The sequence below is a fragment of the Papaver somniferum genome, chromosome 9 (genome assembly GCF_003573695.1).
Source record: "Papaver somniferum cultivar HN1 chromosome 9, ASM357369v1, whole genome shotgun sequence".
Taxonomy (NCBI): domain Eukaryota; kingdom Viridiplantae; phylum Streptophyta; class Magnoliopsida; order Ranunculales; family Papaveraceae; genus Papaver; species Papaver somniferum.
The window spans coordinates 22830720-22855352 of record NC_039366.1 but is presented as its reverse complement, the minus strand read 5'-3'; the positions used below and the strand labels follow the sequence as shown (position 1 = coordinate 22855352).

Genomic DNA, 24633 nt, shown 5'->3' with positions numbered 1-24633 from the left:
TGAATCGTCAGAAAAGGACCGACCCGTTCTAAATTTGGTGAATTTGGATCTCCTAATACTAGGTTTTGAATGACAGGACTAAACAGTCTAAAGCCCAACATAAATGGGATTAAACGTTAATTCCTACAATTTGAAAAGACACAACAGTTCCTAACAGTTAGATACGGTACATAGATCTATACGAGATTCTTTTGGGAAGAGATTAGAATACGTATCCTTCGAAAACGATGCAACTTCTTTAAATTTTGTAGCCATCCAATTTTGGTCAATATTGATGCGTGCTTTCAATCATTTTAAACTCAACGGTAGTGGGAGACTTGAAGGATGTTTAGGAAGACATAAATACATGTGTTTGATGAATTGCAGGAAAGAGAATTGTTCTTCAATCATGATAGCTGTGTTGGCAAGCGATATAGCAAAATTGTACAGACAAAATAATGGTTTGTTAATCGATGTCAATTAGTTGATTGTTACAATACAATTTTACACAATGAATCAAATTGTCTTTCCGTTGCATTGGAAGAACGAGCAACCCTTTGTCCCTGTTGTATCCATCTTTTCTTAAGAATAGTTTTGGGTTGTTTGTTTTGAAATTGCTGAAAAGTGTATATTTTTTTAGTGATTTGTTAACTTCTGATGTTAATTTCAAATTTGCTTGAGTTTGCCTCGAGTAATTATGTCAGAAAGACTAGGACGACATAATTTGCGCTTAATCATTTGAGAGATTTGATACTAGCGTAAAATATTATGAGTTGATTAAATTATATATGCAGATTTTGGATCGATCGAGTAGAAAAGATTTTTGGGTCTCTCTGACAGAACGCGGGTATATTGATAACTGCATCTCTTGAAAGACCTAAAATTTGTAAGCATTTTTCGGTTTGAAATGATTTGCATAAAACGATCTACAGAATAAAGAATTTTTATATGGTTTCTTGAGTTAGGATTTGTAAGAGTTTAATCTTTACATTGTTTCATTCCAGACTAACAGATTCGGGGAAAATAAAAAAGAAAAGAAGAGGTGCACATAGATGAGAAGGTAATATTTAACGATTTTTCTCTTTGTTGCATTCTTTTACCATGCCATACTTGAGCATCAGGATGGGCGCAGTAATGGAGGAAGGAACACTTTGAAGGTAATCTAAAACCTTTTGAAAACAACTCAATCGTTTCTTGCTCTTGGAACGCATATGAAAATAACGTTTTCCATCCCAGTGAAAGTATCTAAATTTTTATATAAAGTTTTCCTATTGAGACAGGCCTTGGACATAGAAAATAATCACAAAAACTCATTGAAGACCTATTCTTCCTTGAATAATACAGTGAGTATACACAAGTGGAGAAACGTTTCTGTAGAATTTTCTAACAAATATCCTTTGTGTTAGTGGCAAATTCTAGACAACCATAGAAATGTTTAGATTATTCAATGATGATTTGCTAAAGAGGTATTTCTTTTAGCAGTAGATTCATTGAAGATATGACTTCAGAACAACTCTTACGGGATTATAATGAAACGTAATCGCTATTCTCTGGGTCTGCAACTTCTCGTTATTCGCTTGAGTATCCTCAGCAAGATATTGAAAAGTATATCTCTCCAAAACTCGCCTATGGTTTTAGTCTTAATAAATGCATGAAGAAATTTAAGGAATGTTGGTAAGCGAAGAAATATATCATAGGATACAGTAAGCAAAGGAGAAAAAGTCACCTCTAAGTTCTTGATTTCGGTTGCGAAGGTTTTCAGCCTCAAGATTTGTAACTTGAAGTTCTCCCCTCAATTTATGGACCTCTTGAAGTTCCATTTTCAACCTATTGACTTCATTCTCCAAAGAGGCATTTTGTTGCGAAAGTTCCAACTGAGGTCAGCTAGATTTAAAACGTCCTTCGGCAAGAATCATTCGTTGATGAGAATCCTAAAGAAGAAAGAAGACAAGGATAAGGGGGTTAAGATATTAAAGTTAAGTGAAAACATGAAAAAAGGCGCTTACCAAGACATCTAGAGCAGTATGGAAGCTCGGATCAATGTGAGAATGGATCTCATCTCTTATAGTACTATCAGAGGGAAATTCGCACAAAAGTTTACTTAAAGCAGAACAAATGCGAAGTTTGCAAGGGTCATTAGTAGAGGATTGAGCAGAGTTGATGATGTCGGATAGAGTTTGGGAAACAAAATTCACGCTATCCAAATCCTTTTTGCTAAGAGAAAGGGAATTTAATAACAAAGAAAAAGACGAAAAAGAAGGGATGGATATAGGAGGAGAAGGAATAGTAAAATTTTTAGGGGAGGATACATTAACAGAATTTGGTTGAGGATTAATATGGATGAATGAAGAAGAAGTCTGATTCGCATCCGATGAATTCGCAGAGGCAGTAATAAGAGTATCTTTTGTCCCTTGATCAGCAGCAGTTTCTTTTTCACCAGGAAAATTTTCTTCAAAGGCGACAGACATATTTGCATCAGAAGCTTGAATTGGGGTGATAGAGGCATTAGTATCAGAAGTTCGAATTGTTGCTAATGGGGTGACGTCTGCAACATCAAAGTCAAGAATAGAAAGATTTGACTTCACTATTGTGGGCTTGCGAACTTTCTTAACCTTTGGTTTCTTGACCCCACCTATCTCACAATCTGAAACCTGCGAAAAAAAGTAGATAAGAAATAGAGACAACAATATTGTTTAGTTAAAATTAGATATTTCTTAATTCTTTGTTGTGCGAAGTTTTCCTCTTATGAGATTCATTATTTGCATCATCTGTGGAAGAATTAGGGTTTGGAACAGTTACCCTCAAGGCGCTTAAAAAAGAATTTTTCCTGGAATAGTATGGGAATTCGGTTAATTAAAAAGATAACAATTACCATCAAGAATCATGATTATCAGAAGAATAAAAGGATAAATCTTGAAAGAGGAAAACAAACTTTGCATTTTTATCCATGGCAATAGTAGCAGAAGAACAACAGCGGTAGAAGCAGAAGAACAGTAGCAGCAGGAATGAAGCAGACAGCGGAAGAAAGAGAAATTTTAGTAAAGAATAAAAGAAAATTTTATTATTCTTAAAAATAAGTCAATAAATAGGTAGAAGATACGACCGGTTATAAACGGTTTGAGCCGGTAAAAAGGAGAAGAATCGACGCGTATGAATAAATGAACTGGAATTCCGGAAGAATGTCGGTAAGGTAGAATACGAAAACATATACACATGCGATATTTTAGGATGGAAATTTCTCATATCGCTCACTCCATAATGTAAGCGAAATGAGAAGAGGAAAAATGTAGGAGTGGAATATCGCACATATCAATAAGTATGCGAAGTAAGGATTATCTGATGTAAGCGAGGACTATCACACATGGCAAAGATGAAGTGACATATTGGATGATATCAACAAGATCACGAGTAAAGTGTGATGTTCTATGCGAGGCAAAGTTTGTGCGAGAATGAGTGATTGTAATGAGCAAATGTATCGCACAGTGATTCCGAAAATAGTGGATCTCTTAGCTGTCATCCACTATGAGGAATCGCTATATAAAGGAAGGAAGTCATCACATAAAAGGGGATCTTTTTAGTGTGTGTTAGACAAGAAACTAGGAGAGAGAAAGTTTGTTTGGAGAGGAAGTAAAGTCATTGAAAGTCATTGTTATCCATTGTATCCAATTATAATCCTTGAAAGTTAATAAAGAATTCATTATGATTACTTGAGAAATAATCTAGATACATTGGAATGTAGTTGTAAGTTTTCCTGCAACTACATTTTTGGCGCTGGAAACAGCTTTGGGTGATAAATCCTGTTAACAAGTTACAAAATCTTCAAAAGATAGATCTGAAACTTTTGGGAATAAAGAAGAATAATAAAGAATCTATGGAGAAAGCAAGAATCGTAACAATACAAGGAAGAGGTAGAGATATACAATGTAATTCTATAACTAAAGCATCAATCTCTGATGCGTATTTTCAAGAAAGAATAACAGGTAGAATTCATAACCGAAATCATGAAGTAAAGAAGGTGGAAACGATGAAAAGAGAATCTTCATTAAGAGAATGGGAAAAAGTGAAGATTACACTTGCAGCAGAAGAAATTCCAGAAGAAAATTTAAAGAGAACAGATCCGTTGGTAATTACAGTCACAGCGGAACGAGGAGAAAACATTGTAATGAAGAAGAACTCAGAAATATGGGCGGTAGATAGAACACTGATAGATACAGGAAGCGGAGTGGATATTTTATTTTATCGGATATTCAAAGCAATGGGATATGAGGATGCAGAGATGACACATCCAACTTACAATGTTCATGGATTCAATAAAGCAATCACAAAACCAAAAGGAGAAATTGAGATGCGAATATTACTGGGAGAAGTAGTAACAAAGATAACACTGTGTGTGATTGATATAGAATCACCATACAACATATTGTTGGGAAGACCATGGGTGCATGCGATAAAGGCTGTAACATCGACATTACATCAGTGCATAAGGTTTCCAATCCCAAGTGGTATGGGTGAAATCAAAGGAGATGTAACGAGTGCGAAGATTTGCAATCAGATAGATGTAAGAAATCATGAAGGGAAAGCAAAGAAGCGAAAGGATCGCTGGAGAAAAGCAAAAGAATTAAAAAAGGAGGATGAATTTCGGATATACATGATAAGATCGAAAGAGGGAAAAGGAATACCAAGTGAAGCACCAGCGAAGGAAGGTGAACAGATTAAGAAGATTAAAGAACCAACACCAATGGGAGAACCGAAGGCAAATTTTACCGCAGTGGAACCAACGAAAGAAATAAATGTTGGATCAGAAGAAGAACCGAAAATGTTAAAAATAGGAACTAAAATGGATAAAGAAGAAGAAGAAAAAACGGTAAGTATCTTGCGAGAATATGTTGATATCTTCGCATGGAGTATGGAAGAAATGCCAGGAATAGATCCGTCTGTTGCATGTCATAAATTGAACATTAAAAAGAATGTAAAACCATTTAAGCAAAGAATAAGGAATATTGCGATTGATTATCATCCACAAATAGAAGCGGAGTTACAAAAGATATTGGATGCAGGGACTATAAGGGAAGCGAAATATCCAGAATGGATAACAAATATGGTGGTAGTACCAAAAAATAATAAGGGGATACATATCTGCATAGATTTCACTGATTTAAATAAAGTGTGTCCGAAAGATAGTTTTCCTTTACCAGATATCCCTCAAATGGTAGAATCAACATCAGGAAATGATAGGGTATCAATGTTGGATGGATATAAAGGTTATAATCAAATTCCTTAGGATGAAGAAGATCAAGAACATACTGCTTTCTTCGCACCAAAAGGTTTATACTGTTATACGAAAATGCCATTTGGATTGAAGAATGCGGGTGCGACATATCAAAAAATGGTGGAAAAGGTATTTGAAAAGTGGATACATAAAACATTAGAGGTCTATGTCGATGACATGTTAATCAAGAGTAAAGAGGCGAAGGATCATGTTGACGATTTGCGCGAAATCTTTGAGCAAATGCGAAAATTCAATATCAAGGTGAATCCAGAAAAATGTGTGTTTGGTGTATCATCAGGGAAATTCTTAGGTTACATAGTGTCCAAGAAGGGAATAGAGGTTGATCCGGAAAAAGTACAAGCAATTAGAGATATGCCATCTCCTGCAACAGTGAAAGATGTTCAAAAGCTAAATGGATTGATAGCTTCGTTGGGAAGATTTATCTCACGATCTTCGGACAAGTGTAAACACTTTTTTAACATATTAAAGAAGGGGACCAAATTTGAATGGACGGCAGAATGTGATAAAGCATTGCAGAGCATAAAAACTTATTTGGTGAATTTATCCATTATGCAAAAGGCCAAGCCGGGAGAAGAATTGCTACTCTATTTAGCATCAATATCGCATGCATTAAGTGCAGTATTGTTACGCTCGGTGATGAGTGCCAAATATTGTATATATTTATCCCTTTTTGTTGGCATTTTAACTCATCTTTTGTGCATTAATTCTACATTTTATCCCATATTCTGTATTTTCATTGTTTTCAAGAATAAATATTTTTATTAATTAATTTTGCATTTTTAGGTAATAAATAAAGTTCGGATGAGTCGCGGAGCGAAAAGAGCAGAAAAGTAGTGAAAAGCCGGGAGAAATTACGCAAGGAAACCGCGAAGAATGGTGCGCACAACCTCATTTTCTACACACAAAAGCGTCTCCGTTCTCAGCCATCAGATCAGTTCTCAGAAGCATCCGACGGTCGCTCCTTCATAGAGCATCAAAATCTGAAGTCTCTGCCAAGCACCACAGCGCTGAAATTCCAAGCCTTCAGATTAGATGGTAGTTGAATCCAACGGTCGCTCCCTTGCTGTTCATCAACGTTTGATATCTCCGCCTTACACTACAACACCTAACCCCATCTAGAGCCGTTAACTTCGTTGTATCAAAAAATCTGACGGTCGCTCCTCGCTTGCCTCCGCATCACCATCCGATCTACCTACCATCTTCGCATCTCGCAGCTCAGAGTCACAGAACATCAAGACTCGATGGATTCGCCTCACACCCTAGCGACCGAGCACCTACACCCCAACCAAACAGACCCTTCTCCCATTCTATCGCACCCATCTCCTCCATCACCCCCCCCCCCCCTCTGCAGAACCACCATACCCTGCTGCACCACCATCATCACCACCACTCCCTGACGCCACCAAACAGCCACCAAACCAACCCTAAACCTAAACCCATCACTACTATCATCACCCCCCTCTTTCTAGCCCCCTATTTGATTGATTTTTCTTCTCACCCTTTCTCTGAAACCCTAGAAGAAAAATCAATCGATTAGGCGAGTCTAGAGTAGCAATTGGCGCGTGGGAATGGAACAGGAGAGTCAGAGGAAGGATGGGTCGACGTCAATTTGAAGATTAGTGAGTTAATTTCACTGTTGGAATTTGGGGATTTTTCTATAAACCCTAATTGTATAATTTAGGGATTTGGGTATAAAATAGACTGTGGTGTTGTTGTAACAGTTATCTCTGGGCTAGCCAGTGAACACATGTTTTAGTTTTCATTTTACTTCATATATCAGTTACATTTTCAGTTCATGTGGAATATTTGTGATGCATAAAAATTGATTGTGAAGTATACTGTTATAATGTGGAGCATGTGTATATGTGTTAATATCATGATTATAACCATGTCCATGTTCTAATTCTTTTGCTAGGGCTTAGAGGAAGCTCTTGATCATATGCTAGGATAGTAAATGTATATGTATTGTCTTGGAATGATTTAACTGCCTTAGGATTAATGAAATGCCACTTGAGTTACTTCACTTGTGATCAGCTGTGCTGTTAGAAGACAGCTGATGCTAGGAGTGCAGCTAGGTCAGTTGTAAGAATTTAATCCATTAGAGAGATTGCCTTAAGCTCAGTTAGCTAGTTGAGCTAAATACTTGTGATCAGTTGTGCTGTTGAAAGACAGCTGATGCTAGGGGTCATTTAGCTAGGTTAGTTACTCTTTTCTTCATTGTAATCTTTCATGAAAGAACATGACATACATTGCATCACAATTTCCTTAGCCTAGGGTCAAGTAGTGGAATCAAAAGCCTTAGTACCCTCCCTTGAACTCAGATAACCTTAGAAACTCCCCAAAGAGAACTTCAGCAAATCCTCCAAGTCCCTGTGGACAAACCCTTTCTTACTCAACCTATCTACAACAACTCTGTATACTTGCAGGCTAGTTTGTAGGTTCTTTTCCCCTTACACCAAGTTTTTGGCGCCGCTGCCGGGGACTCGGTAGCGGTTTGCTTATTTTCTGATTGTTTCCTGTTTTCTGTCTTGATTTTGCTTCACTACGTTGCACTGCTGCAAGTGCTGCTGCTGTGCTGCTGCAAGTGCAAGTGCTGCTGCTGTTGGTGTGCACTACCTTGCACTGCTGCAACTGCAAGTGTTGCTGAAACTGTTGCTGTGCTGCTGCTGCTGAGGAGCTGCTGCTGCTGCTGCTGATGGTGTGGAGCTGCTGCTGCCAAGCCAACTGGGCTGCCAACTGAAGCTGTCAACTGGGCTTGCATATTTCCCTGCTGCTGGGCTTAGTACTTACTGCTCCTGGGCTTCGCTGCAGATTCTGCTGGGCTCTGCTCCACCTTTGCTGCTGGGCTTGAACCAACTGAGCTGCTTAGGACGATCCTAAAGCCCAACTGGGCCTGTGCAACTAAAAAGGGATAAAAAGCCCAAATTTGGGCTCCCTCCAAAAATCAAGTAAGCCTAACCCATGAGCTAACCCAACTGGGCCTCATTAAATTTATCTGGGCTTGTATTTAAGTGTTTATATTTGGGCCTGTAATAATTTTATTTTTCTTTTTCTTTATTTTCTATTTGGGCTTGTAATAATTTTTCTTTTTCTTTTTCTTTTATATGCTTGTAATTATTTGTTGGTTATTTTTCTTTTCTTTTGTGGGCTTGCATTTTATTTTGGACTATAGGTTTATACCCCAATCATTGGGCTCCTAACCTTACAAAAAAAAAAAACCAAGAACCAAAACCCTTTTTTTTTAGTTGTTTGGGCTTTTTGTCCCAATTAATCCAAAATTTCTCTAAACCCATTGTGAAACCAAAACCCAACAAAACCAAATTTTAGGTCGTGTTTTTCATTGACTGTGGGCTTGTTAGATGTTAGTTCATCGATCAATGATCTTATTAGGATATGGTTGTGACCTTTAGAGACCAATCAAACCGACTAATTAGAGTCAATCCAATAGACCCAATTGACATACCCACATCCTCTGAGGAAAACACACCGGACCAACCTGAGATAATGGAAGAACCCCGTAGCCTCAAGGATTACATGTACCCCACAAGGACAAGCCAACCCTCGTGCATTGTTTTACCAGAAGCTACTGGTCATTATGAGCTAAAATCGAGCACAATACAAATGCTTCCCGTGTTTAGAGGAATTGAAAATGAAAACCCTTACCATCACGTGAGAGAATTTGAGGAGATTTGTGGAACTATACGTTTCACTCAGATGTCTGACGAAACCCTAAAATTGAGACTATTCCCTTTTTCTTTGAAGGAAAAGGCCAAGTCATGGCTGTATGCCTTACATCCACAGTCAATTAGGACATGGGACAACCTCACGAAAGAGTTTTTCAAAAAGTTCTTCCCTAATCACAAGACTGCGACAATTCGTCAAAATCTGAACAGCTTTGTACAATTAGAAGGTGAAACCTTAGCTAGATATCTTGAGAGATTCAATGAATTATTGCTTAAGTGTCCCCATCATGGTTTTGAGAAATGGAGACTTGTGCAAATTTTGTATGAAGGTTTAGATGTCTCCACCCGAACAATTGTAGAGTCTATGTGCAATGGACTCTTCACAGATAAAAGTGCTGATGACTCTTGGGCTTTCCTAATTGAAGTTGCTGAAAAAACTCAACAATGGGAGTCCATTCGTGAACCTAGAAAGACTACACCTGTAGATAAGGTCCATAGAATTGAGTCTAAATTTGAGGAAAATGCAAAAATGGCAGCACTAGCAAGAAGAATAGAAGCATTAGAACTTCAGAAAAACGTAAAACCTTCTACCACTGCTTTCTGTGAACATGTCGAAATGGCTATCTGTGATATATGTAACGGTTCTGACCATCAGGTCAGTGATTGTCCGGAAATGCATGCATTCCAAGAATCTAGGCTAGAACAGGCACATGCTATGTTTCAAAAACAAGAGCATAACCCTTATTCTCAGACCTACAACCCAGGATGGAGGAACCACCCCAATTTTTCATGGTCTAAAGGACCCATTCAAGGAGGACCATCTCAACCCACTCAAAGCTATCAAACAATCAAGGCTATCAATACCCTAAAAATCCTCAACAGCAGTCGTACCCTCAATACACTGCTGACAAGAAATTGTCTAGCATGAAGAGAGTATCAATCAATTGACCCAACATCTGATGAAGAATGAGAAAGCAACTGATCAACGAGTCTCCGCTCTAGAACTCCAGATGGGTCAAATTTGCGATGCACTGAATACAAGAGAAAAGGGTAAACTTCCTAGCCAGCCCCAACAAAATCCAAAGAGGATATTTCAAGCAGGAACATCATCTTGCAATGAAACCTCACCCGATCAAGCCCATTCCATCACCACTCTCCGAAGTGGTAAGATTGTTGAGAACAATGTAGGCATACCACAATCAAATGAGTCTGAGCCAAGCATATCATTGCCTACACCACCAAAGAACACCTCCAACTTAGAAAAGGAACCTGAGTACATTAGCAAAGCCGACAATCCCACTGTTGTGAATACCCCTCTAACTCCTAATGTTGATGTTGCTCCATATCCTCAGAGGTTAGTTCGCCAACAGATAAGCACCCACTACAATGAGATGTTAGAACTGTTCAAAAGAGTCAACATCAACATTCCTTTTCTTGAGGCAATTAAGCAAATCCCTGCATATGCCAAATTCCTCAAAGACTTGTGCACTCAAAAGCGCAAGATTAATGTGCACAAACGTGCTTTCTTAGCTGAACAGGTGAGTTCCATCATTCTGAACAAAACTCCACCTAAGTTTAGGGACCCAGGTTGTCCAACAATTTCTTGCACTATAGGAAACCACATGGTCAGTAAAGCTTTATTAGATCTAGGTGCAAGTGTGAACCTCCTGCCATATTCTGTTTATGCGCAGTTAGGTCTTGGAGAATTGAAGCCAACACCCATAACTCTCCAATTGGCGGACCGATCCGTCAAAGTCCCTCGAGGTGTAGTTGAGGATGTCTTAATTAAGGTTGATAAGTTCTACTTTCCTGTAGACTTTATTGTCTTAGACACTCAACCTGTACAAAACCCGGATAGTCACATTCCTGTCATTTTAGGACGTCCTTTCTTGGCGACATCTAATGCGATCATCAATTGTCGTAATGGAGTGTTGAAGCTGTCTTTTGGGAACATGACTGTCGAGCTGAATGTGTTTAATGTTAGTCAAACATGTGAATCTTGATGATGAGGATGTACATGAGGTCAATATGATTGAGAGTTTGATACAAGATTCATTGACTGGCATTATGTCAAAAGATCCCTGGCAAGCATGTTTGGAAGATGTTAACTTGGAGTTGTATGATGATGAATACATTGGTGAAGTCCAATCTTTGCTCGAATCTGTACCTCAAATGGACATCACTAAATGGCAGACTACAGTGGAACAACTCCCACTTTCTGAGAAGTCTGTTATATCTTCGGATGAGTCTCCTAAGGCCAAACAGGAATTGAAACCATTACCTGATACTTTGAAGTATGCATTTCTAGGTCCTTCTGATACTTTACCTGTTATCATTTCTTCACGATTAAACATAGAACAGGAAAACAAGCTTTTAGGAGTACTTGAGGAGCAGAAAGAAGCCTTAGGATGGACCATCTCAGATCTCAAAGGGATAAGCCCCACCATTTGCATGCATCACATTAATCTGGAAGAGAATGCCAAACCATCTAGGGAAATGCAAAGGAGACTTAATCCTAACATGAGAGACGTTGTTAAGAGTGAGATCTTGAAGCTACTTGATGCGGGTATCATATATCCGATTTCAGATAGTAAATGGGTTAGTCCCATTCAAGTTGTGCCTAAGAAGTCAGGCATTACTGTAGTTCGGAACGAAAAGAATGAGTTAGTCCCTTCACGTACAACCACAGGATGGCGAGTATGTATCGACTACAGGAAGTTGAACACAGTAACAAGAAAAGATCACTTCCCCCTTCCCTTCATAGACCAAATGCTAGAACGTGTGTCTGGACACAGTCACTACTGTTTTCTAGATGGCTTTTCCGGTTATAACCAAATTCACATTGCACCGGAAGATCAGGAAAAAACTACATTCACGTGTCCATTTGGGACATTTGCTTTTAGACGTATGCCCTTCGGGCTGTGTAATGCACCTGCTACTTTCCAGCGTTGCATGATGAGCATTTTTTCAGACATGATAGATAGTTTTCTCGAGATCTTTATGGATGATTTCTCTGTGTTTGGCTCTTCTTTTGACGAATGTTTGGACCATCTAGTCCTTGTGCTATCAAGATGTAAGCAAAAGAATCTGATTTTAAACTGGGAAAAATGCCACTTCATGGTGAAATCCGGCATAGTTCTAGGACACATCGTATCGGAAAAAGGAATTGAAGTAGATAAAGCTAAAGTCGATCTCATTCAACATTTACCCCAACCCCACTCTGTGAAGGGGATTCGATCATTTTTAGGTCACGCCGGATTCTACCGGAGATTCATCAAAAACTTTAGCCAAATCTCTCGCCCTTTGTGTAACCTACTTGCCAAAGATGTTGTCTTTAACTTTGATGCTGTGTGTGTGAAGGCGTGGGAAGAACTCAAGACTCTCCTCACCTCAGCTCCTATTGTCCAACCACCCGACTGGGAACTACCGTTCGAACTCATGTGTGATGCCTCTGATTACGCCGTTGGCGCTGTTTTAGGACAGCGTGTTGATAGACTACCATATGTGATATACTATGCTAGTAAAACTCTTAATGATGCTCAACTCAACTATTCGACTACCGAGAAGGAGTTACTTGCCGTGGTATTTGCATTAGACAAGTTTAGATCTTACTTGATAGGATCTAAGATCATCATATACACTGACCATGCGGCTTGAAGTATCTTCTTTCTAAGAAGGATGCTAAAGCTCGCCTTATTCGATGGATACTCTTATTACAGGAATTCGACATCGAAATCCGTGATAAGAAAGGTTGTGAGAATGTGGTTGCTGATCACTTGTCCCGATTAACTAGTGAGTCTATTGATGAATCTGAGCTGATTAGAGAATCATTCCCTGATGAACAACTGATGTCTGTGACAAACCTTCCTTGGTTTGCCGACATTGTTAACTACCTTGCTACAGGTAGAATGCCCTCACATTGGTCGAGACAAGACCGCTCCAAGTTCTTGGCTGAAGTTAAACATTTCCTTTGGGACGACCCATATTTGTTTAAGTACTGCCGAGACCAAATCATTAGGAGATGTGTACCCGACATGGAACAGAAAGATGTGATATCTTTCTGTCATGACCAAGCATGTGGAGGCCATTTCAGTGCCAAGAAAACCGCTGCAAAGATCTTGCAGTGTGGATTCTATTGGCCATCATTGTTCAAGGATTGCCATATTGTGTTGCTTGTGAACGCTGTCAAAAGCTAGGAAGCATTTCGAGGGAGAAACATGATGCCATTGAACCCCATTTTGATTGTGGAGATTTTGATGTTTGGGGGATAGACTTCATGGGTCCATTTCCCATGTATGACAGCAAGTTGTACATCCTAGTCGCAGTTGATTACGTTTCTAAGTGGGTAGAATCCATAGCAACCAGAACAAATGACCACAAGGTGGTACTTTCATTTCTAAAGGAGAACATATTTTCACGTTTTGGTACCCCTAGAGCTATCATCAGTGACGGCGGTTCACATTTTCGTAACAAGTACTTTGAGTCTTTAGTACGCAAGTATGGCATAACTCACAAGGTTGCTACTCCGTACCACCCTCAGACTAGTGGACAAGTGGAAGTGTCTAATAGGGAAATCAAGCACATTCTGGAGAAGACGGTCAACCCGTCCAGGAAAGATTGGTCATTGAGATTGAATGATGCTTTGTGGGCCTATAGAACAGCTTATAAGACACCAATTGGCATGTCCCCCTATCGTCTAGTGTATGGAAAGCCGTGCCATCTACCTGTGGAATTAGAACATCGTGCCTACTGGGCAATCAAAGAGCTGAAATTCTCTCTGGACGAAGCTAGAATTCAACGGAAACTTCAACTCAACGAGTTGGATGAATTGAGAAATGAGGCTTATGACAGTGCCAAGCTGTACAAGCAAAAGATGAAGATATTTCATGACAAGCGTATTCTACGCAAATCCTTCACTCCTGGTCAGAAAGTTTTGCTGTATGACTCCCGATTACATCTTTTTCCAGGAAAACTGCGTTCCAGATGGAAGGGACCGTACCTAGTACGCACAGTTTTTCCTCATAGAGCTGTAGAGTTGGAGGATGTCTCCAACAAGAACGTTTTCAAAGTCAACGGGCAGAGATTAAAGCCATTCCTTGAGCCATTTCCACCCGACATTGAAACAACCAACCTGGAGGACCCAGTCTATGTGGACTAAACTGGTCCACTCTTTCCCTAAATAACCAAACAATTTTCCAAATGTTTCCCTAAAAACCAAAATTTTTCGTTTTCCCATCATAACCAAAATTGTCTTTTCCCAACAAAACCAAATTTTTCCAAAAAGTCCAATCCCTTAAAAACCAAATTTTCTTGTAGATAATGTGTTAGTAAAATTTCCTTTGTGTATATTTTGTGCTCATCCATTGTGACTGCTAATATGATGGATTTTTGCCTTGAAATAACGGAGTTTTAATCGAGCTACCACCGTACAATCGGGTATTCTCTCTCCTTTTACTCTACTCAGCATGTTCCTCTTCATATATTGTTTTATATTCTTTCCATACTTTGAAACATTGAGGACAATGTTTAGTTTAGGTTTGGGGGTATAGAGTAGATACCATGATAATTTGCCATAATTGAAAACGAACTCTTCTTTTTTTGAAAAAATTGAAAAAATGCCAAAAAATTAACGAACTCCTTCTTTTTTTGAAAAAATTGAAAAAAATTCCAAAAAATTATTAAAAGTCAAAATTCAAAAAAATTAAAAAATTGAAAAAAAAATCATAAAAATGGAGATCATTTACCTTGAAATGCTGACTCTTGTGCAAATATGTATTTTTATTAGGAGTCTTAGTCTAGATATTTAGGCACCCTGATTCTAGCACAATTCACATCGTGATAAGAAATTTGCACGCGCACGATCTACCAATACATGTTTGGCCTCGATCTTCAAGGTGTTGGATAGGAAGTTACGATTGTCAATCACTTTAGAATACTGAACGAAACTGGACTAGCTTGTTCTTTGGTTGGTTGGGATAGAAGGTGGAGGTTACATTAAGAAAGACAACCATCGAATTTAACTGGGTGCATCAAAAAGGGCTACCTCTTGCAAAGTGTCATGTAATTTTTGTTTCCTTTTGTACATATAGCAAAAATGTATCAGTTGAAAAAAAAAAAAAAAAAAAAAAAAATCGGTATTTATTCAGAAAAAAGAAAAAAAAAAATCAGAAAAATACCAAAAAAAAAATCAAGTATTTATCAATTCCATCATCTTGTTCCAAAATAAAAAGAGAATAGTCAATGTAAATAAGAGTCATGTAAATAGTCATCTTTTGTTGTTTCGTTGTAATAAGCAAGGAGGGTGTATGCCATTGATGTACAACGCGAGAAATTGTGAAATACCTCCAACTCATTCACAATTCTCGTAAAGTCCGGACAGCTAGCTAGATTTCGACCTCAGTTCTTAGCCTGAGAAACTATCTCTTGGTGATTAGTAGTCATGACTTCAGATCTTTCTTTACACATGTGTAGATACACTTTACACTCTTATCACATGTCTTTATTGTTATCAGTGCTAGGATTGTGCCTTCGATAGCTAGATTGACATCTCCATTTTGCTGTGAGCTTAAACTGTTTTGCACATGTCACATTTGATGGAATATGAGCTTATATTTTGACCTAGAACTTGTAGGTACGTTCTAAGCAAACCTTCACGAGACTTCAACTCGTCCACTAGGGACATTAGTGGTTTAAAAGGCTTAGTGCATACGCTAAATGCATTCGAGAGACCAGCGATAGTTAGGATTTCCTTAGTTTTGTTTTACTTGAGGACAAGTAAAATTCAGGTTTGGGGGTATTTGATGAGTGCCAAATATTGTATATATTTATCCCTTTTTGTTGGCATTTCAACTCATCTTTTGTGCATTAATTCTACATTTTATCCCATATTCTGTATTTCATTGTTTTCAAGAATAAATATTTTTATTAATTAATTTTGCATTTTTAGGTAATAAATAAAGTTCGGATGAGTCGCGGAGCGAAAAGAGCAGAAAAGTAGTGAAAAGCCGGGAGAAATTACGCAAGGAAACCGCGAAGAATGGTGCGCACAACCTCATTTTCTACACAAAAAGCGCCTCCGTTCTCAGCCATCAGATCAGTTCTCAGAAGCATCCGACGGTCGCTCCTTCATAGAGCATCAAAATCTGAAGTCTCTGCCAAGCACCACAGCGCTGAAATTCCAAGCCTTCAGATTAGATGGTAGTTGAATCCAACGGTCGCTCCCTTGCTGTTCATCAACGTTTGATATCTCCGCCTTACACTACAACACCTAACCCCATCTAGAGCCGTTAACTTCGTTGTATCAAAAAATCTGACGGTCGCTCCTCGCTTGCCTCCGCATCACCATCCGATCTACCTACCATCTTCGCATCTCGCAGCTCAGAGTCACAGAACATCAAGACTCGATGGATTCGCCTCACACCCTAGCGACCGAGCACTACACCCCAAACAGACCCTTCTCCCATTCTATCGCACCCATCTCCTCCATCACCCCCCCCCTCTGCAGAACCACCATACCCTGCTGCACCACCATCATCACCACCACTCCCTGACGCCACCAAACAGCCACCAAACCAACCCTAAACCTAAACCCATCACTACTATCATCACCCCCCTCTTTCTAGCCCCCTATTTGATTGATTTTTCTTCTCACCCTTTCTCTGAAACCCTAGAAGAAAAATCAATCGATTAGGCGAGTCTAGAGTAGCAATTGGCGCGTGGGAATGGAACAGGAGAGTCAGAGGAAGGATGGGTCGACGTCAATTTGAAGATTAGGTGAGTTAATTTCACTGTTGGAATTTGGGGATTTTCTATAAACCCTAATTGTATAATTTAGGGATTTGGGTATAAAATAGACTGTGGTGTTGTTGTAACAGTTATCTCTGGGCTAGCCAGTGAACACATGTTTTAGTTTTCATTTTACTTCATATATCAGTTACATTTTCAGTTCATGTGGAATATTTGTGATGCATAAAAATTGATTGTGAAGTATACTGTTATAATGTGGAGCATGTGTATATGTGTTAATATCATGATTATAACCATGTCCATGTTCTAATTTTTGCTAGGGCTTAGAGGAAGCTCTTGATCATATGCTAGGATAGTAAATGTATATGTATTGTCTTGGAATGATTTAACTGCCTTAGGATTAATGAAATGCCACTTGAGTTACTTCACTTGTGATCAGCTGTGCTGTTATAAGACAGCTGATGCTAGGAGTGCAGCTAGGTCAGTTGTAAGAATTTAATCCATTAGAGAGATTGCCTTAAGCTCAGTTAGCTAGTTGAGCTAAATACTTGTGATCAGTTGTGTTGTTGAAAGACAGCTGATGCTAGGGGTCATTTAGCTAGGTTAGTTACTCTTTTCTTCATTGTAATCTTTCATGAAAGAACATGACATACATTGCATCACAATTTCCTTAGCCTAGGGTCAAGTAGTGGAATCAAAAGCCTTAGTACCCTCCCTTGAACTCAGATAACCTTAGAAACTCCCCAAAGAGAACTTCAGCAAATCCTCCAAGTCCCTGTGGACAAACCCTTTCTTACTCCACCTATCTACAACAACTCTGTATACTTGCAGGCTAGTTTGTAGGTTCTTTTCCCCTTACACCACTCGGATGGGGGGACAGAAAAACCAATATATTACATAAGTAAAACATACAACTCAGCAGAGAAAAATTACTCAAAGATTGAAAAGCTAATTCTCTCATTGGTGTATGCATCATTCAAGCTTCGCATTTACTTTCAAGCTCATAAGATCAAGGTATTAACGAAGATACCAATTGAACCAACAATGAAAAATTCAAAAAGATCAGGGAGAGTTGAAAGGTGGAATGCACAGTCAGGAAATTATGAAATTGGTTATGAGATTTTATCTTCACCAAAGTCTCAAGTTATCGCAGAGTTTCTCGCAGAGTTTCCATTAGAAGAAGATGAATATGTAGAAGAAATGATGGATGTGGATAAGGACCACGGGAATTTAAAGACTTATTAACTGATCGGAATTCAAATAGATGGGAAATATTAGTAGATGGGTCATCCAATGGAGAAGGGAATGGTAATGGTGTTGTATTCATTTCACCAACAGGAGCGTGAATGTCTTACTCATTCAGATTGGAATTTGCATCCACAAATAATGAGACTGAATATGAGGCAGTTGTACATGCGCTAAGGCTAGCAATTGAAATGAAAATAGAAGATGCACGAATAACTAGTGATTCACAGCTGGTAATTCGCCAAGTAGAAGGTACATATAGTACAAATGAACCATCTTTGCAAAAATACAAACAGATGGTTATGGATTTAGCAACGCGAATTCCAAAAGTAAGTTGGAGACACATAAACAGAAAGTGTGAGAGAAGACAAAGATTGCAGAACTGAAATCCATTTATACCTAGAGAAGGAGAAGTTCCAAAAAAAAGGAGTGTGGTACACAAATTAAAAAGTCGTGCGACGAATTATGAATTGAGGGATGACATTCTTTATAGAAGATCATTCCTTGGACCTTCTCTCAGATGTCTTACGCGAAAAGAAGGGATATAAATTTTAAAGGCATTACATTAGGAAGATGCTTGTAATCATAGTGGATGAAGGTCACTCGCATACAGAGAAAAGGTACAAGGCTATTATTGGCCATACATGCATGAGGATGCAAAACAAGTCTCAAGAAGATGCGAAGAATGTCAACGTCATGGCAAAAAGATACATGCACCAGGAGCGATGCTAAATTCATCAACAAATGCGTGGCCCTTTGGAAAATGGGAATTGACATTGTTGGACCATTTATACTAGGAACAGGACAAAAGAGATATTTAATTGTCGCAACAGACTATTTTACAAAATGGGCAGAAGTGAAAGCAGTTCAGCATATTCGTAATAAGGATATATTCACATTCATCTTTGAAAATATTATATGCAGATTTGGTATTCCTGCACAATTGGTATATGATAATGGAAAGCAGTTCGAGGGTGAGAATATAGAAATGTTACTTAATGCATTCAAAATTCAAAGCGTCAAATCTACTCCTTTATATCCACAAAGTAATGGACAAGTAGAAGCAACAAATAAAACGATCGCAGACAACCTGAAGAAGAAGTTAGAAGGGCACAACAAAGGATGGTGCGAACAAGTGCATAATGTAGTATGGGATTACAGTACAACAAGGAGAGAAGCAACATGAATGTCACCTTTCTGTTTAACATATGGGGTAGAGGCAGTATTACCAACAGAAGTTATCATTCCAACAACAAAGAAAGAAGCTTGGGAGAAGAATATAAGTGCATATTTAATTCTAACAAAACTTGATGACTTAGAGGAAGCAAGAGAAGTCGCTTTGCAACATATGGAAAATTATCAACAAAGACTAGCTCGAGAATACAATAAACGTGTTAAGATAAGAGAATTCCAGCCAGGAGAATTGGTGTTGCGAGAAATCCCAATTTACCAGAGAGGGGGAGATGGAAAATTGGAAAAGAAATGGGATGGACCCTATATAATAAAAAGGATAGTTGGGGATGGAGCTTATGAGTTAATGGATCCAGAAGGGCGAGATATGGGTCGCAGATTAGATCGTCCTTGGAATAGACAATATTTGAAGAAATATTATCCATAGGAGTTTGCGAATTTAATCACACAAGTTAACACATGTGCGAACTTAAGCATATGAATCCTCATCCTTGAAAAAGGATATAGTATTTGATTCAGTAAACAAATTTGAAAAGTTCGCCCATATTTAAGAAATTCTTTTTTAAGAAAAAGGCAAATATAAGACCTTAATAAAAGGCACTAGAAGTGATTTTAATCAGATTGGCTAGGAATTCGAATATGGCGTGCAACTTAGTTCGCATACATGCAAGAGGCAAAAAAGTAAGACCTATCGCACGTCATAGTCGGAGAACCTAGAAAGCATGACTCAAGGGAAAGCTATACCGACCCTGGAACTTGAGTCATGGAGATTTGGGGTGAGAACAAACCTAAAAGCCCATCCGGGAGAGGTACCTTAAATTTTCAATCTAAGATAATAATCTTAGATTGAGAGACTAAGGTGAGAAAGTCTCTCCTAAGGAGTGAAGAAACTCGATCAGGGCGCCGAGGTACACGGTTGAGTCAAGAGTGCCCGGGGCATCTGGAGCGTACCTTGCCACTCTTGACAAGTACTGACTATGATGCACTCGGTCCGAAGATACCCCACTTAGGGTGCGGTCTCGCAACCATAAACCTCATCGGTAGTGGGACGTGAGACTGCGAAATCAACTGGTTGTTGAATTAACTAGATGGGAAGAGCCATAACCTTAACCCGGTAGAGGTAAGCTTCCTTGAAGGGGCAATCAGGGGGAAGATAAGGACGACACCCTCCATTAGGGAGCTGAATTGTGTCAAAAGACGTAAATGTCGTAAGACTTTTTACTCAAGGGAGTATTAAGACTTATCATATTTATGCGATAAAACCTGAAGAGGAAATAATACAAGAAAAAGATAAGATGAGATCAATGGATCGATACACTATAGTGTAAAGACCTCATGCGATCACATCGCACATGTAGGATCATAATCTCGCAATGATAATGTTTCAGCGAAATTATTAATGACACAACACTTAAGCGTCGCAGAACAATTCCAGAAATGATAAAATAAATAACGACAGCTAAGATCACGAGAAATATATGATAGTCCTGCGAAAATTAAAGAGTCTGCGAAATTAATATTTGTAAGGTTGCGAGAATGTCGCAGACCATATCCGAAAATAAGGGACAGATTAGCTGTCATCCACTATGTATTTCCTTATAAATAGTCATTCGAGTTGTAAAGGAGAGAGAGATCTTTTTTGAGTAAGAAACAAATAAATAGGAGAGAGAAAGTTTAGAGCAGAAATCATTCTTGAATTCTTTATATTTTTTTGTAAGAACATCCAAAGATTAATCAATAAAATTAAGAATACAAACCTAAAACGAGTTGATTAATAATGAAATCACATGAAAAGTGTAGTGTAGGATTTCCTGCAACTACATAATGGCGCTAGAAATAGGGAATTGAAGATCGAAAGTTGAAGATTGTTGATTGAGAATATTCAAGTCAAGAAAGCGATTAAACAAATCAGTGAATCAGTTAGAAGAAAGATGAATAGAATTAGTGAAAATGGCAAAAGATTGGAGTGTAATATGATAACAAAAACGATGATTAATGAATTCCATGAAAACATCAAAGGAAGAATACATAAACGAAATTTTGAAGGAAGGAAAGTTATGGCGGTAGAAAAAACATCACCCTTGAAAGATTGGGAAAAGCAAAAAATTGCATTCATGGCAGAAGAAATACCAAAAGAAAATTTGAACCACACATCTCCGTTGGTCATCACAGTGCCTATTACATGAAAAGACAAAGAGACAACAATAAAATCCACAGGAGAATGGATGTTGAACAAAACTTTAATCGATACATGAAGTTCAGTTGATATAATATTTTATCACGCATTTCGGGGAATGGGATTTAAAGATGAAGAAATGTCCAGATCAACATATTTTGTTCACGGCTTTGGAAAATCCACAACAAAACCTAAAGGAGAGATAGTGGTACGAATTCCACTTGGAGAAATCGAAACACATGTAACATTGTGTGTGGTGGATATGGAATCGCCATATAATATGTTATTAGGAAGATCATGGATACATGCGATAAAAGCTGTGGTATCAACGTTGCATCAATGTATTAAATTCCCCACTCCAAATGGAATAGGTGAAATCAGAGGAGATGTTGACAATGCGAAATTATGTCATCAAATTGAAGTAAAACATTATGAAGGACAAGAAAAAAAGAAACAATTTTGCAGAAAATTGGCAAAGGAAGCAAAGAAGGAAGAAGAATTTAGAGTATATATGATAAGAGCAAAAGAAGGCAAAGGAATACCCAGCGAAATTTCGGAAGAAACAGAAGGACCCATAAAAACAATAAAAGAACCAACACCAATGGGAGAACCTAAACCCAGTTACACTGCCGCAGAACCAACAAAAGAAATAAACGTTGGAACTATAGAGGAGCCTCTAATGTTGAGAATTGGAACCAAAATGGATATAGAAGAAGAAGAAAGAACTGTTAACTTGTTGCGAGAATACAAAGATATTTTCGCAGGAAGCATGGATGAGATACCAGGAATTGATCCATCAATTGCATGCCACAAATTGGAAATTAACAAAAATGTGAGACCATTTAAACAGAGAATAAGAAAAATTGCAACAACTTACCATTCCCAAATAGAAGAAGAACTACAGAAAATGCTTGAGGCAGGAATTATAAGAGAAGCTAAATACTCAGAGTGGATAGCGAATATGGTTGTTGTCCCAAATAAAAACAAAGGAATCAGGATTTGCATAGATTTCACTGATTTAAATAAAGCTTGCCCCAAAGATAGTTTTCCGTTACCAGATATTCCTCAAATGGTGGAATCCGCAGCGGGAAATGATAGGGTATCATCTTTAGATGGGTACAAAGGGTATAACCAAATCCCTCTCGCTGAATAAGATCAAGAACATACTGCTTTCTTTGCCCCTAGAGGTTTATATTGTTACACGAAAATGCCGTTTGGTTTGCGAAACGCGGGAGCGACATATCAAAGAATGGTAGAGAAGGTGTTCGCAAAATGGATACACAAAACATTAGAAGTATACGTGGACGACATGTTAGTAAATAGTAAAGAAGCTAAAGACCATGTACAAGACCTGAGGGAGAATTTTGAAAAAATGCGGCAATATAACATTAAATTGAATCCTGAGAAGTGTATTATTGGAGTTGCTTCGGGAAAATTTTTAGGCTACATTGTATCAAAGGAAGGAATACAGGTTGATCCGGAAAAAGTGCAAGCAATTCGTGACATGCCAACACCAGCAACAATAAAAGATGTACAGAAGTTGAATGGGCTTCTAGCTTCACCGGGGAGATTTATTTCGCGATCATCAGACAAATGCAAATATTTTTTCGATATACTCAAGAAGGGTGCGAAATTTAAATGGACAGATGAATGTGAAAAAGCTTTTCAAGGAATCAAAGAACATCTTATGAATACAACTATTTTACAAAAGGCGGAATCAGGAGAAGAATTATTGATCTATCTTGCGACGACGTCACATGCATTAAGTGTTGTGTTATTGCGAGTAGACGCAGGAGTGGAGAAACCCATTTATTACATTAGCAAAACTTTTAATAGTGCCGAGAAGAATTACTCAAAGATTGAAAAATTAATTTTAGCATTAGTTTATGCATCATTTAAACTCCGCATATACTTTCAAGCACACAAGATAAAGGTATTAACAAAGGTACCAATTGAATCAGTGATGAAGAATTCTAAAAGATCAGGAAGAGTGGAGAGATGGAACGCACAAGTAGGCCACTTTGATATTAAATATGAAATTTTGTCTTCACCAAAATCACAAGTTGTTGCAGATTTTTTTGCAGAATTTCCTTTAGAAGAAGATGAAGCAGTTGAAGAAATGATGGAGGTAGAAGAAGAACATGGAGATCCAAAAGATTTGTTAACAGAACCAAATGGATGGGAGATATTGGTAGATGGATTATCAAATGGAGAAGGAAATGTAGTAGGAATTGTTTTAATTTCGGCAGAAGGAATAAAGATGGCTTTTTCATTCAGATTGGAATTTGCATCCACTAATAATGAAACAGAATATGAAGCTGTGGTACATGCTTTAAGATTCGCAATAGAAATGAAACTAGAAAATGCCAGGATCACTAGTGATTCGCAGCTAGTTATTCGCCAAATAAAGGGAGAGTATACTACAAATGAACCATCCTTGAAGAAGTACAAGAAGCTGGTTGAAGAATTGTCAGCGAAAATCCCAAAAATAAGATGGAGGCACATTTCAAGAAAGGATAACAGACTCGCAGACACTTTTGCTTTCATCTCAAGCATGATGACAGATCCAACTGTGAGATGCATAAAAATACAAACACTTTTGTCACCATCAATCAATAAAGAAGAAGAAGACGTGGGCGTGATTATAATAGACAATGAAAAAGAAGAACAAATGAACATTATCGCAGACTGGAGAATGGAACTTCATGCATATTTGGCGAAAGGAGAAACACCAAGAAATAGATTGGAAACACACAAGTTAAAAAGTCGTGCAACGAATTATGAATTAAGAGATGGGTTGTTATACCGAAAGTCCTTTAATAGACCATCACTCAGATGTTTGACAAGAGAGGAAGGAGAAAATGTGCTAAAAATGTTACATAGTGGGGATGCTGGCAATCATAGTGGAGGAAGATCTTTGGCACATAGAGCAAAAACGCAAGGTTATTACTGGCTATACATGCATGAAGATGCAAAAAAAAATATCAAGACGTTGCGAAGATTGTCAACGGCATGGAAAGAAAATACATGCACCTGGAGCACCATTGTCATCTTCAACTAGTGTATGGCCTTTTGGAAAGTGGGGCTTAGATATTGTGGGGCCATTTTTACCAGTATCTGGACAAAAAAGATACTTAATAGTCGCAACAGATTATTTCACAAAATGGACAGAAGTGAAGGCAGTACAACATATTCGCGACAAAGATATCTTTACATTCATATTCGAAAATATCATTTGCAGATTCGGAATTCCTGCACAGTTGGTATCTGATAATGGGAAACAATTTGAAGGACAGAATATAGAAATGCTACTTAATGCATTC

General features: G+C 38.2%; 1 long non-coding RNA gene across 5 annotated transcripts; it reads left to right on the top strand.

Annotated features, from left to right (window-relative positions):
• Positions 1-275: 275 nt before the first annotated feature.
• On the top strand, positions 276-6114 carry LOC113314141. Of its 5 annotated transcripts, XR_003342298.1 has the most exons (4): positions 276-865; positions 984-1136; positions 1260-1322; positions 1459-3651. It is a non-coding gene; the product is annotated as an uncharacterized LOC113314141 (long non-coding RNA). The 5 variants fall into 5 exon arrangements; XR_003342299.1 differs by lacking the exons at positions 1260-1322; positions 1459-3651 and adding an exon at positions 6053-6114; XR_003342297.1 differs by lacking the exon at positions 1260-1322 and having other exon boundaries at positions 1462-3651.
• Positions 6115-24633: the final 18519 nt, after the last annotated feature.